General features: G+C 41.9%; 1 protein-coding gene across 8 annotated transcripts in view; it reads right to left on the bottom strand.

Annotated features, from left to right (window-relative positions):
- The window catches only part of Tenm3 (teneurin transmembrane protein 3), a 707,864-nt gene extending 694,708 nt beyond the window's left edge, over nt 1–13,156 (bottom strand). For all 8 annotated transcript variants that reach the window (XM_057752171.1, XM_057752173.1, XM_057752172.1 and 5 more), the window contains exon 1: nt 13,116–13,156. The gene's annotated coding sequence lies outside the window, so the exon portion shown is untranslated. The remainder of the gene's footprint in view (nt 1–13,115) is intronic.
- Nucleotides 13,157–13,723: the final 567 nt, after the last annotated feature.

The following is a 13,723-nucleotide window of genomic DNA, read 5'->3' as shown; positions in this document are numbered from 1 at the left end:
TTTATCCACTCTTGTCTTGGTTCACACCTAGGCTGCTTCTATGACTCAGTGTGCTGGCTGGTTTCGTGTGTCAACTTGACACAAGTTAGAGTCATCAGAGAGAACAGAGCCTCAGTTAAGGAAATGCCTCAATGAAATCCAACTGTAAGGCATTTTCTCATTTAATGATCAATGGGGGAGGGCCCAGTGTATGGTGGGTGGTACCATCCCTGGGTTGCCGGTCCTGGGTTCTATAAGAAGGTGGACTGAGCAAGTCATGGGCGGCAAGCAAGCATGTAGATTCCCTACTTGGTCTCTTCATCAGCTCCTGTTCTCATGGTCCTGCCTTGATTGAATTTCTGTCCTGACTTATTTCAGTGACGAACGGCAATGCTGAAGTGTAAGCCTAATAAACCCTTTCCTCCCCACCTTGCTTCTTGGTCATGGTGTTTCAGCGCAGCAATAGAAACACCCTAACTGAGACACTCAGCTCCTGTAAATAGTGCTGCAATAAGTGCTGGAGGGCTAGCATACCTGTGACATGTTGATGGAGTCCTTCAGGTCAAATGTGATGCATGTCCCAATTCAGCATTATGACTTGAGTCATGCGTGTTTGCAGCTGTCACTCACGCATCCGTAGAACTGCAGTCAACATAATGGCTACTAGTAAATTCCTTTTGAATCCTACAAGATAGCCCAGTGCTGGCTTCCTCTTTGGTCAATAAGGACATCTGTGTAAATGATTAGATATTTATTTAAGCAAGGAAAGGATTGAATAGGGATCTTGTTAGCTTCTTGGCACTGTCAAGAAAATTGCCTGCCTCTGTTGGCTGGCCAGAGTTCATCCTAGTCGCCTGCTTTTCTAAGGTTGCTTAGTTGAAAAGCCAACAGAAAGAGGCAAGGAGAGCTGGAAAGATGACCCAACAGTTAACAGCCCTTTCTGCTCTTTCAGAGAATGTGAGTTAGGACCCACATTGGGCCATTCACAGCTGCTTGTAATTTCCGCTTCAGGGGATCTGACACCCTCTCTAGCCTCTGAGGGGATCTCCATGTATGGGGCACAGACATACATGAACATACACACACACCCTTAAAAAGAAAAGACAGAGGCAAGGATTGCCAGTGTTCCACTGTAGGGGCCGCCTTCAAAAAATGCCTTCAGCATACATAGTTTCCTCAAACAAGGAGAGATAAATGACTTTATTCTGAGACCGAGAGTGAGATTCATCACAAAAGAGGAACAGATGGGATACATAGGAGCTGAAGGAAGTAGAGGCTATTTCTGGTTTGGGACCAGCATGGCAGGTTGGTGATAGGGGAAGAATCATGGTAACAGGTTTGTAGGTAGGGTTTTTTTGCCTCAGAGTTGCACTGGCTGTTCCTTATCCTGGAATGCTCTTTCTCCAACTGTCACGTGTCTTTAATGTTCAGTTTGAGGGGTACCTCTTTACTGACTCCCCGATCTCTCCTTCTAAGTATCAGTCTCTTGCTATCTTCTGTCTAAAGATCTGATTAATTTCTCTATTAACAATATGTCACAACCGGTAACCAATCAACATGCTTGTTTCATGTACACCATTGCTAAATTAAGCTCCACAAATAACCCCGTGATTCTTTCCATTTCTGGGCCCCAAGCACTTAGCATATGCCCCAACATCTAGTAGATGTACATTATGAATTTGTTGCTCCAAAAAGTGACTCAGACATACTGGGTGAAAGAAGGGCTGTCATCGGGGAAGAGAAGGAAAAATCCTTGTTATGAGGACAATGGTATGAATCTCCTGTTTGGATTAAAAAATTGTTTGGCCTTGGGGAGCAGAGGGAAGCTGATACTGAGAATAAGAAATGAGCATTGAATGGTACATTAGGAGTCAACACTCGACTATGGACTTTCTGCTTTTAAGTGACAGTTGTCTGGAGATGGACATTATTGCCCCTTTATGTGCTTATATCTTCAACCTACAGACCTAGAAGGAAGGACACATCTTTGTTGACATCTACTGTCAACCCTAATATCCTTTGACTGGACACATGGACCTTAGAGAGAGTCGCTTGGAACTGTCAGGGGTTTTGAATCTAAAGTGAAATGAGTTTCAAGGACCTGCTGAGCCCTACAGTGTGAAGGTTCATATCAGGCCAACCCCAACATGTGAGATCAATTGAAGCCAACAGATTAAATGCCTCTAGGGTGTGCTCAGTCCTATGGCAAAACACAAATCAAAATCAGGGTTCCTTGTTCTTACAGAACAGAGATCTGTCTCTGATAGAATTGCTCATAGTGACCTCCATACTTGGAGCTGTACAAGGCAAGACAGGTGTCTAGAGCCTCCTCAAAGAGTTCTCCCCATGAGGTGAGCTTCTGGGCAAGGATCCAGAGGATACCCAGGTTGCTACTATAGACGCTTGTGGCTGGGTGTCTATCCTAGTTTAGATAAAGCCAGAAAGGCCACCTGAAGGAGCCCTGGATGATCAGTGGGTCATCCAGTGTTCTTCTGATACCATGAAACCATGTTTCCCTGGGCAAGATCTTTTAACAATCCGAATGGGTTTTTAATCATGGTGACAGTTTGGGTACAGGTGCATCGATCAACTATTTATTGTTCCTCCACGAAATGCTAAGCATTGTGCTAAAAGAATCCCAACTTTTCTTGGCTCCTGGGAGAAACAAACGAGATAGGGATGGAAAATTTGTACTGCAACTGCCAATTTCTGTGTAGATTATTTGAGGTTTGCAGAGGAGTTTGAAAAACTGCCTGAAGTATCCTGGAAGCGTTATATATCAGTTGGTCATAAAAAGTATTACTGAAGTGAAATTTAAAAAAAAAAATCAAGTGTTTCCAATCCAAAATGCAATGAAATGCATTAATGTAAGGGGTCATCAGAGTTTGACCATACTTTATAAAACTGGAAACCCAGAGTTTAATTCTTGGGTATAATACTATTTATTTTGGGGGAAATGTGTTTATCTCCCCATATGGAATTTGTTAAAATACACTGCTCCCAAATGTCCCCCTGTCTATGAAAGCAGGTCTTACAGCCTGCACTGCTCGTATATATGCTGACTTGGTAGCCCAGTAGAGAACCCAATTGAGGGACGACTGAGCAGGCGGGGTACAGTGGGGTGAGGTACAGTGAGATCCAAAAGAAACCACTGAAGGGTGAGAAGCATGGTTGGTAGGTATGGAAATCAGAAGACAGCTAGGTCCCTGTTGCCAATAAGCAAGCATCAGTAAGTGGCCAGTTTTCAGTAGTACAACAGACCTTTAAGAAATGATGCCTCCCCGTGTAACTTCAATGCTGGCTTCTGTTTGCAGAGTTTAGAGGCAGAGGAGTGTGCAGTCTGTGCTTCCTCCACTTTTATCTCCTTAGGCCCTTGCTTGGGTGTGTTGATCACACAGGTGAGATGCCTTCCTGTCTAAGGATTTGTGCACACCAAGCTTTTCCACGTAGGGTCTTCCTTAAGAAGGGACCTGCAGTGGTTGCATCAGGAGGACTTTTAACCTTACTTGGTGCTGATAACGTTGGGTGGGTGAGTCTTTGCTCTCATGAGTCAGTCCGTATATTGGAGAGCCTTTACTGGCATCTTCAGCCTCTACCTCCTGAGTGATGATGCCAATTCTCTCAGAGGTGTGGCAAGTGCAAAGAAATCCTGCTATTGCCAATTCTCCCCTAAGTGGCAATACTGTCCCTCTTGATGACGTTGACCTAACACTTCAAACTCCCCCTGTAAGCTAACCTTTCATGCTTTATGTTTAACACAATTTTCTGATAGAGGAACTATCCTGTCACAATAATCATAAATGTTCAAAGTATTTAAAATCTCAGCCAGGAGTGTTGAGACATGCTTTTAATCCCAGTACTTGGCAGACAGCGGTAGACAGATCTCTGAGTATAAGGCCAGCCTAGTCTACAGAGTGAGTTCTAGCACAGCTACACAGAGAAACCCTTTATGGGGAAAAAAATAAATTGAAAACAAAATATTTAACATCCCAAAGTTTTGAAGCATCTAATTATGTGATACAGGGAGCTTTTTAAAAAAGGATAATCATGAATTATATGTCTGGACAACATCAAATCTCTTTCATAGCAATATTAACTCAGGAAATTTGCTAAGTGAATAAATGATATGTTTTTAAAAAGGGAAAATATCCTACCTCAGGCGTTGTGAGTCTTCTTTCTATCAGTGAGTTAGTGTGCCAAGAACAATGTGACCACAAGAACAATGTGACCAGGAACAGTGTAACCAAGAACAATGTGATCAAGAACTATGTGACCAGGAACAATGTAACCAAGAACAATGTGATCAAAAACTATGTGACCAGGAACAATGAGACCAGGAACAATGTAACCAAGAATAACATGACCAGGAACAGTGTGACTAAGAGCAATGTGTCCAAGAACAATGTGACCTATGCAGTTAACAAAATGCAGGCATTGTACATTGCTCTAGCATACAGACTCTCTCATGCCTCTAGTTGAGCTCTGGAGACTGTTTGAAATGCCCCTGACAGAAGCCTGAAGAAGACAATTTTCTTTAACCAGTCCCCCACCAGTCTTTGCAACAGCAAGCTGTATGGGGACCTCAGCTGAATCACAAGTGACTTAGTTGATGTGTTTTGTTTTGGACTCTTTTATCACAGTGAGAACTCTTTGTGAGTCATAGCATAACTGATTCAGTTTATGTGATCCTCGAAGAGACTACAGAAGCCCACAGGTACTGAATAAATGCGCATGTGAGGAAGGGCTCCTGCATTCAAGGACTCAACTTCTCCTCCAAGCCATTTCTTCCCCCTAAAACACAGGTTGCATAAAATCTGCGATTTCCATGTAGGAGTTAATATTTTAAGGACAAGAGACCAACTGCCAAAGCTCTTCGCCCTTGATCGACACTGTGATGCTCTTCGAGGATAGGTCTGTATAAGCACAGATCTCACATCTATTAAATATAAACATTATTTAAGCTATCTCCAGGGCACAATGATCTATTACTGCTACTCAAATCCTTCCTAGAATTTCCCTTTTCTCTTGAGTAGTAATCAGACCTCCGTTCGAGAGGCACTTTCCTTCGACTTCGAAGCTTGGCATTTAATGTAATTGTGATCTTAAAAATCTATAAAGAGCAGGAAAATGGTTCACCTCTGTGAAAGACGTTCTCTAAGTACTTTGTAGAATGAACTTCCCAGCCGACTCTGACTGGTGATGTTTGAATGGGCGGATAGGACCCGGGAGGTGATAGTAGGTTGCTGGCCACTCTGAAGAGAAGAATAGCCGGGGGCGCTTTCTCCGCCCACCTCCCCGCTGTCCCTTTCCAGGATAGAGGAAAGGAACTCTTCAAACTGGCTATAACTGTACTAAGATGGGTCTCGAGGTCAAAATCTGACACAGAAGAGGAAGTACTGATCCAGGGCTTTCTTTGCACATCTCATTCTTTGGATAAAGGCCTCTTGCGCTCTGTATAAATCTACTCTAAGATCATGTTCCCACCAAAGACCTTTTGTTCCTGAAGTGTTATCAATGGTAAGTAATTGAACCGAGAGAAAGGGTGGTAGGTAGATCTATAGCCAGACATATAAATAGACGCACACAGAATCCACCACACAAATTGCCACTCTCTCTTCTTGAGCAACTCTGAGAAGTGCCAACTGTTGGCTGACTCCCCCATGCTATGTAGGTCAGGACGATATGAGAAACCACACTATAAAAAAATGACAACAAAATGTCCCCTTAGTTGGTCCTAAGGAGTTATATAAAGCTCCCCTAATTGAGCACATCAGAGGAGATTTTTGAACTTCTTGCATGAAAACAGCTTGGCGTTCCTGGTGATCACACCATTTACAGCAAAGTTTACTCTGAGTGTTCCAGAATAATAGGGACAGTATTTTTAAATAAATGTGTTGCAACATGCAGGCAGTGTTTTCAAAAGCCTTATCTGTTCCCCTTTTAGAAAGGTGGGTTGCTGCTCTGCTGGAGAAGGGAGATTGGCTCCCGGGAATTTTTTTTTTTCACCAGTAAACAGTGTTGGAGAGGGACTTTTTTGGCACTTGAATGATATATGTGTAAAAAGAAAAAAGTTGCCTTTATAGAAGTACAAAAAAATCTTTTACCCTGAACGTGCTATTCAGTTGAAGTTGCCTTTGTTAATTCAGTGGGGCTTTGTTATACTCACAAATTGAATTTTTTGGACACCTGACTCTTCTAAAACTTGCTATGGTGGGACCATTTATCATTATTAGCCTCATCTAGATGCTACAAAGCAGCAAGGGGCCCTCTCTTGTGATTATTCTGGGTTGGGTAAAGTAAACATCGCAGAATCTGTAGTGTAAGGAAAGAGCTTTCTCAGGGGAACGAGAAAGGGGGAAGAAAGAAATAAAATGTTCTGGAAGCTGTGAAGCCAATCTTTGCCTCTGATAGTTATTTATACATGTAATGCTAATTAAAATTATTTATGACTAAGTAAGCATCTCTTTCTGGCTTATCACATTCCATTATACCTGACTATCTGTCATCATTTGAATTATGGAATGCCTAAAATTGTATAATAAAGAGTTTAGGTAAAATTTGGGAGGATGTATGAAAATTAAAAAAATAAATTTCCATATGAAAGACTATTAGTAAGGATAGAAGATGCTGGTGAAGTTTATGTAGGTAATATCTGCCTGACAACGATACTTTCTCTTAGAAAATTCCTTGGAGCTACTTCCTTGAGCAGACCAGGCTACACAGTCATGGAGTTCATTTGCTCTGATATTTCTTAGGTGATCGGGTTCACAAAGTAATAAATAAGTCAGCTCTAGAGAACTCTGTCATATAAATAGCTTCACAAGAAAGGATTTCAAGCAAGAGAGTTCAACTTCCATGTACAAATAATCATGCGTGATCGAGAGATACACACAGCAGATGCAGGGGGAGAGTATGAATACAGTACTGAAATCCAATACAGTCAAGGACAAAGAGTGCAGACTCTCTGCCTCCACACAAGGTTAAGGGTGTCAGTCTTGATATCAGAGCCATTTCCTCGCTCTTAGAAGGAGTACTGCCCAGTGGGTTATTTTCCAGGGAAAGAGTCCATTTTCATGCCTTTTTGCAGATATCGATGAATCTCTTCTTACATGCTAGACATGCATAATATTGCAATGTTTTGTGTATGCTAGTGAGGAATCAGGGAAAAGAGTGACCCTAGTCTTTTTAGTACTAGAGCTCTGTGATGTGAGGCATGGGCACCCAGATTTCTTGCTATCCATTTTAGCCTGCCGATATGTCAGGGTTATTTGCTCCTGGTATCTTCTCCGTAGCAGACCATTTTATTCAGAACCTAACAAGAAAGGCAACTTTTCACAGAGACTGGCATTTGGCTGCGTTTCCTGGAGGCAAAGCTTTCCAGTCTTTATTACACATCGCTCAACTGTCTCATTGTATGGGGGACGGAGGTAGAAGCTGGCTGGCTTGAGTTCTGCCTGCTCCATTAAAAAAGTCACTGGCCTTGCTTATTCCCATCTTGTCTTCCCGTCACCAAGTTCAGGGTTTCAGCCTTCCTCTGTTAATAAGGTATGACAGAATATAAAACCATGGCTGATAACTACACCAAATTCAAAGAGTCTAAAGAATGGAAGTTCAAAATAGAATCCTGCTAGAACACAGTATTCTTGTAAAATAATTTTCCCAAATGAAATAGTTGGTACCAATTGCTGCATATGCCATGTCCTGGCATCCTCACTTTGAACTGATACATGGGTACCTTTGGTTACATAGGCAACCAAATTTTGCATTCATGAAATAGTACTAGGGAGATAAATTCTTCTCATTTTACAGATTAAGGAACACAGAGAGAGAAATGAATTAAGATGGACAAGAGTTGATATTAGAAAGCAATGCAATAGGAATGCAAAGCTATTTTCTGTTTATTTATTTACTCCTTGTTTATCGATTAGAAAACTAAAAGCAAAAAGGGTACCTGTCTGTCTCATCTCAGGAGAAGTGTTTTCTTCAACTCCTATGTTCTCTTGTCTTGCTTAGTCTCTGTCCTGACTTTTCTCTGGTGAAGGCATGTTGTGAAGTTGTTTCTTAGTTGGCCATCCTGATGCGAGCCATGTGCTTTCAAATTGACTGTTTTAGTTTCCCAAAGTAGTTGGCAAGGTTTAGAGTCACCTTGTGCTGCAGGGGGCAAGATTCTATAGTGGTGGTGTCTCTTGCCAAAGCACAGAGAATATGTGGTGGGCCTGGTTTGGAGACTTTGGTGGCAGAAGAGATGGCTAAGAACATGGCCCTCGGAGGGCAGGTCATATCTGAGTGTATGTGGTCACTTCACAGTGTTCTACAAAGACTTTGCTTTCCACAGCTGGAATTCACCCCCACGGACTTTCAGAACTGAGCCAGACGGTGCCCTATGCCAAAAGCTAGTCATCATATCTTCTTACAGCACAATTCCTGTCTAACATCAAGAAAGATTATATTCTAGTTATCGAGAGCTGCGAGTGTCTCTACACCAACTCATAACTGATCCTACAAAACTAGAAAAAAAAAAAAAACCCACACTTCCCAATGGTGCTCTTAACGTGCTTTGAAATGAGTTTGCCAATTTAGCCCTGTAGGATTAACTAGGTATTCCTATCTTTGAGACAACCTGTCCCTAAACCCATTTTATTCCCTTGTCACTTCCTGTGACTAAACTGTTATTTACATTTAATTGATTGCTTGAAAATATCGAGTGGCCTAACCATGGATACGATTTTTTTTTTTTTTTTAGATGTGCATGATCATTGTGTGCAGGGGTGTAGGGAGAAAGCTGTGAGGGGTGAGGACAACCTTGGGTGTCATTCCTCAGGTGCCTTTCACCGTCTTCATGATAGTCTCTCAAGGACCTAGGACCTTCTAGTAGGCTAGGCTGGCTGACAGCTGAGCCCCATGATGCAGCCCCTCTGTTCCTCAGCACTAACAGGTACAGGTCACTACACCCAGCTTCTCACAGAGATATTGGAGATCAGTCTCAGGTCTTTCTTGCTTGCAAAGCAAACACTTCAGCGACTGAACTATCTCCTTGGCTGTGGATTTATATATCTATATACAATCATATATAATATACAAAATAGAATATAATAAATGATAATATATATATATATATATATATATATTTAAACTTCTTTCTTTCATTCCTGTTCTGTCAGAAGCTAAGTACTTTAGTAAGAAAAAATCTGTTTCGATCCTTCGTTGTTTATTTTTTGATTTTGATAATGGAGACAGAATGCCTCTGTGGCTAGCCAGAGGACAGCAGAGACATCATGCTGGCAGAGCTCCTATAGAGCTAGACACAAACATAAACAGTCAAAGCTAAACACTCCCTTGAATTCAGGCCCCTTGAGACTCTCTGACATCCAACCAGAAGCTTCTGGGCACTGCAGTCCTTCACTCCAGTGTCTAAGGCCCAACAAGAAGACACAAGATCCACCTCTCACACCGGGCTCTGCAACAGCTCCATTCATTTTGAGGATTCAACTAAGCAGCGCGGTGAAAAATTACCGCAGTGTCTCACAGATTTCAAACTTTTTCGTTGCTCCAAATGCTGTGTCTGCAAAATGCCGAAGCATCCGGAAGAAGAGTAAGATCTTCAGTCAGCCATTCTGATGTTTGTTCCCCACAACAACAAACGTCGGACTCCTTACAATCATCGGAATGGCTCCCGATGTTTCCTGACACTGTTAATTTATGCTGCTCCTTTCATCTCCTCCAATTCTCTGATTATCCACCAACTAGTGATGGAATCAGCTCAGCATCCCAGGGGAGGGAGGGAGGGAGGGAGGGAGGGAGGGAACACTCACTCTGAGCTCTGTGCGGATATTTTGTATCCCCTTTTCCTTTTGGTCAGCACAGCAGGAAAAACAAAGGACAAGGGTGTGTGCAAGCCAAAGGGTTTATACAGCTGTGCTTCATTTTTATAAAGACATGGGAACAGGTAGCGCTGACTGACACAAAGGATACCCTGGGCGAAGCCAAGACTTTTGGTAGTTTAGGGTGTCTTTTTAACCCATTTATGAAGGAGTCTGCTTAATAATTTATTTTAGTTTTTCATTTTCCCACTGACTCTTCAACGAGAGCAAGTATCATGCCTTGGAAGTCGTGTGACTATGCAGTTGCTAGTGTCATTTTTGTCAAACACCATTCTCTGGTTTTGAAATTTGGGAAATGCTCCTGAGTATTGTTCATTGTGTTCTGTTTGTTTGTCTAGCAGTGTCTTATGGGGTCCGGGGTGGCCTTAAACTCACCATGTAACCATGGCTCTCCTCAAACTCCTGATCCTCTGTCTCTTTCTCCAAGGTACTGGGATCATCAAGAGACATCATACCTAGCTTGTTTGTGAGGGTTAACAAATTATCTGAGTATCTTTACAAAATATAGAATACATGACCATCAAATTCAGGTGTTTTGTTTAAAACAAGGACCTTAAAAATATTTTTCTCAACAGGGTGGTGGTAAAGCACGCCTTTAATCTCAGCGCTCAGGGGAGACAGAGACAGGAGAAGCTCTGAGCCTGAAGCCAGCCTCATAGAGTGACTTCCAGGACAGTCAAGGCTACACAGAAAAACTACATATAATATTTTTTCTCACTGATCTAAATCAGAGCAAGTGAACCCCAATAAGCCTCCTTAATAGAAAACCTCATTAAGGAAACAAAGTCTTTCACAGTTTTTGTTTGTTGCTTGCATATATATATAATTTGTGCTCTTCCTAGTCTGGACAATGCATTGCTGTTCTGCCTGATCTGGAGAGAGTTTGGAGGTCTGTAGATGCTACCTTTGCCTCCTCACCGGAATATATGCCTATGAGGCTATTTTATAGGTAGCAGCCGAGCTACGCTACATGAAGTGTTCTCCTTCGATGCACGTCTCAGAGGGACACTGAGCCATCCAAGTTTATATATTAGCTGCCACCGACTAAATGCTTGTCCTAGAGAACCTCCCAGCATAGGGAGAGTGGTTTCCATGAATACACAACAGAAGCCTTTGAAGAGAGGGTACTTAAAAAAATGTGTGTGTGTGGGGGCGGGGAGTGTAGACATATCTTATTAGAATGGCCTTCGAGGAAAGTGTTTCCTAGGGTGAGCTGCTAGGGACTCGGAGGGGTTTCCCCAGCAACAGTCTTCAGAGAACCCAGTATTGTGCTCGCAGGAAAGTTTAAGCTGTATCTTTCTTGCAGCAAGCACACAGGTGCTCACCACATTCCAGCCTGAAGTGTCTGACTACCGTCGGTAATAAGCGGAGCCACGCACATACTTTCTGGAATTCTCTAGGAATGAGAATTTATCATTTACAATAATAACTTATTCTAAAAATGTCATTTGCTTGATGTCTAGCACAACACTCCACAGACATCTTTTGCGGGGGGTCATTTTGTCACAATTCACATGTGAACGAAGAGGGAAGTCGGGAGGGCAATTTGATAGGCAAAAAAATTCAGGAGAGCAAATTAGACACATTCCTCCTTAGGCAGTATACGGGTAAACATTGTATGCACACTTCCCAGGCCATTGATCTGTATGTGGTGTCTAAAGGGTCATGTTCAAAGTCTTTGCGAGGATCTTGCAAGAACTGTTATCGAGGACACATAGGGCAGTAAATTATTAAAATCTACCTTCTATGAACTGTTTTCATGACCGTAATCACAAAACAAAACAAAAAAATGAAACAAAACCCTCACCGTTTCCTAAACTGATGTCTAGGGATGAGAGATACCCCACGTGCGGGAGATGGCACACAACACACAGTTTTGATTAACTACCCACCAAGCATATAACAATGACTGTGTGGGCGCACAGGGTCACTTAATAAAGGACTTTCTTATCATTTTCCCCAAGACCCCCTTAGGGGAAAAGTAAAAATTGGTACCTGGCAGTGAGATTAAAAAGAAACAACAGTAGGGACTGTAATTTTACGTAACAAACCCACCATGATTTTATTATTAAAAGAATAATAATAAAAAACTATCTTGTCCTCTTTCACAGGAGGAAAAGGAAAAGAATTCTTGCTACAACTCATGAATTTGTGTCCAATTCACACACTAAAAAATGTCTTTTTTTGGATACGGTTAGTTTAAATCTGGTAACTTGAACACAAAACAATACCACTGACAGAACCACGTTGTCTGTAGTCACAGAGTTTTAAGGTGTGTTCCCTCTACACCTCTGCAACAATTTTTACATTGAATAGTATAATATATATGAATTAATAACAGAGAAAAGAAACTGTGCGAGTAACTTATTTTTTTTTCCAGATAAAATCTTACTGCTTCTGTGTAATGGCATTTTGCATTGATCCCATAATTTAGAAAACTCTCTACTTCGTAGGGAACATAATGTTGCATCATATTTAAAGAAGGAACTGTCAACTGGAAGAAAGCAAAGAGCCTCAGACCTCAACTCATTAAGCCCAATGAGTCAGGGACTTTTGAATGATTTGCTCTGAGAAGCTGGCTCTCCTAGAAATTCTGCTATGCACACATCCCGAGCAGAGCACTTGTGAATTCTATGGCAGCCTCTTGCCAGAAAACACTTCCCATTTTGTGGAAACCCTTCAGAACGTGACTCTAAACGAATCTGCTCCCAAGGTTCAGAAGCTTGAAATTGCGGTTACCATTGAGAAAATACACCGAGCGATATCAAGGAGAGGGGAGAAACATAAGCAAGTACAACTTGAATTTTCTAAGGTTGCCATGTAAGTGCTTCTCAGAAAGGATTAAGACTTTGCCGTGAACAAGATAGCTCCCAAACAACTCTCACTTCCAAGAGCGGAAGACGTACACACTCGCAGCCCATTGTGGTTGGCCTATTTTACATTGGTAGCTGATTCTTTCTGAAATTCTGTATTTTAGAATGTCCTCATTCATTTAATGTTAAAAAAAAATGACTGTAGAAGCATGATGCTTTTTTAGATCAGAAAAAAAAAAAACATGCAAATCCGACCAATGGTGCTTTTTAAAGAATCCCTGACACAAAGGATTGTAGATGATGAGAACCAGGCTCAGAGGCAGAGAAGTAGCGACAGCTCTGGCAATGTAACTTACTTAGTTACCACAAACAGCTTGTGTTCTGTAGGAAGCCTCCCCTCTGGGGATACTCTGGGGAGACGCTGGTCCCCAGGACCACTTACCTTCTCTTCTGCAAAGAGGGTCTTCTGCTCCTTCACTTTTGCTGAAATTCCCAATCTCTTTGGCTTAGAGGAGGCGTAGATCTGAAATAGAAGACACCGAAAGATGTATACTGGATCCAAGGTTTACTGATATTCTATGTAGAAATTTAAGATTCTACCTTGTCAAAAGTAAAAGCTAAGTTATAACAAGGTCTGTTTTGGGTTCTAACAATGAAACAGGAAAAACTTATGATCAGTTATTAAAAAAACAAAAACAGCTATTTGGGAGGTAGAGGCAGGAAGATAAATTCAAGGCTAGACCGGGCTTCTCTGAACAACCCAGTGAGAACTTATTTCAACATTAAAGGATCTAGCTGCACGGCAGAGCCCTTGCCTAGCGAGGTCATGAGGGCCTGGGGTTAGTCTCTTGGGCCATAAAGGAAAAGAAGCTCCCAGATTAGAGTGAAGCTTGACTTTATACACCCAGGCATGCTGTCACTGGCATTTTCCACCCAGTTTAGAAGGAAGAATTTTGCATGACTTATTTACCTTTACAAAAAAATGAGGCTGTGGGATTTACCCAAGACATGCCACCTTCCTTACTGTTTAAAGCCCTAATTCCAGCTACA

The sequence above is a fragment of the Chionomys nivalis genome, chromosome 20 (assembly GCF_950005125.1).
Source record: "Chionomys nivalis chromosome 20, mChiNiv1.1, whole genome shotgun sequence".
NCBI classification, from domain to species: Eukaryota; Metazoa; Chordata; class Mammalia; order Rodentia; family Cricetidae; genus Chionomys; species Chionomys nivalis.
This window is presented reverse-complemented; position numbering and strand designations above follow the sequence as displayed.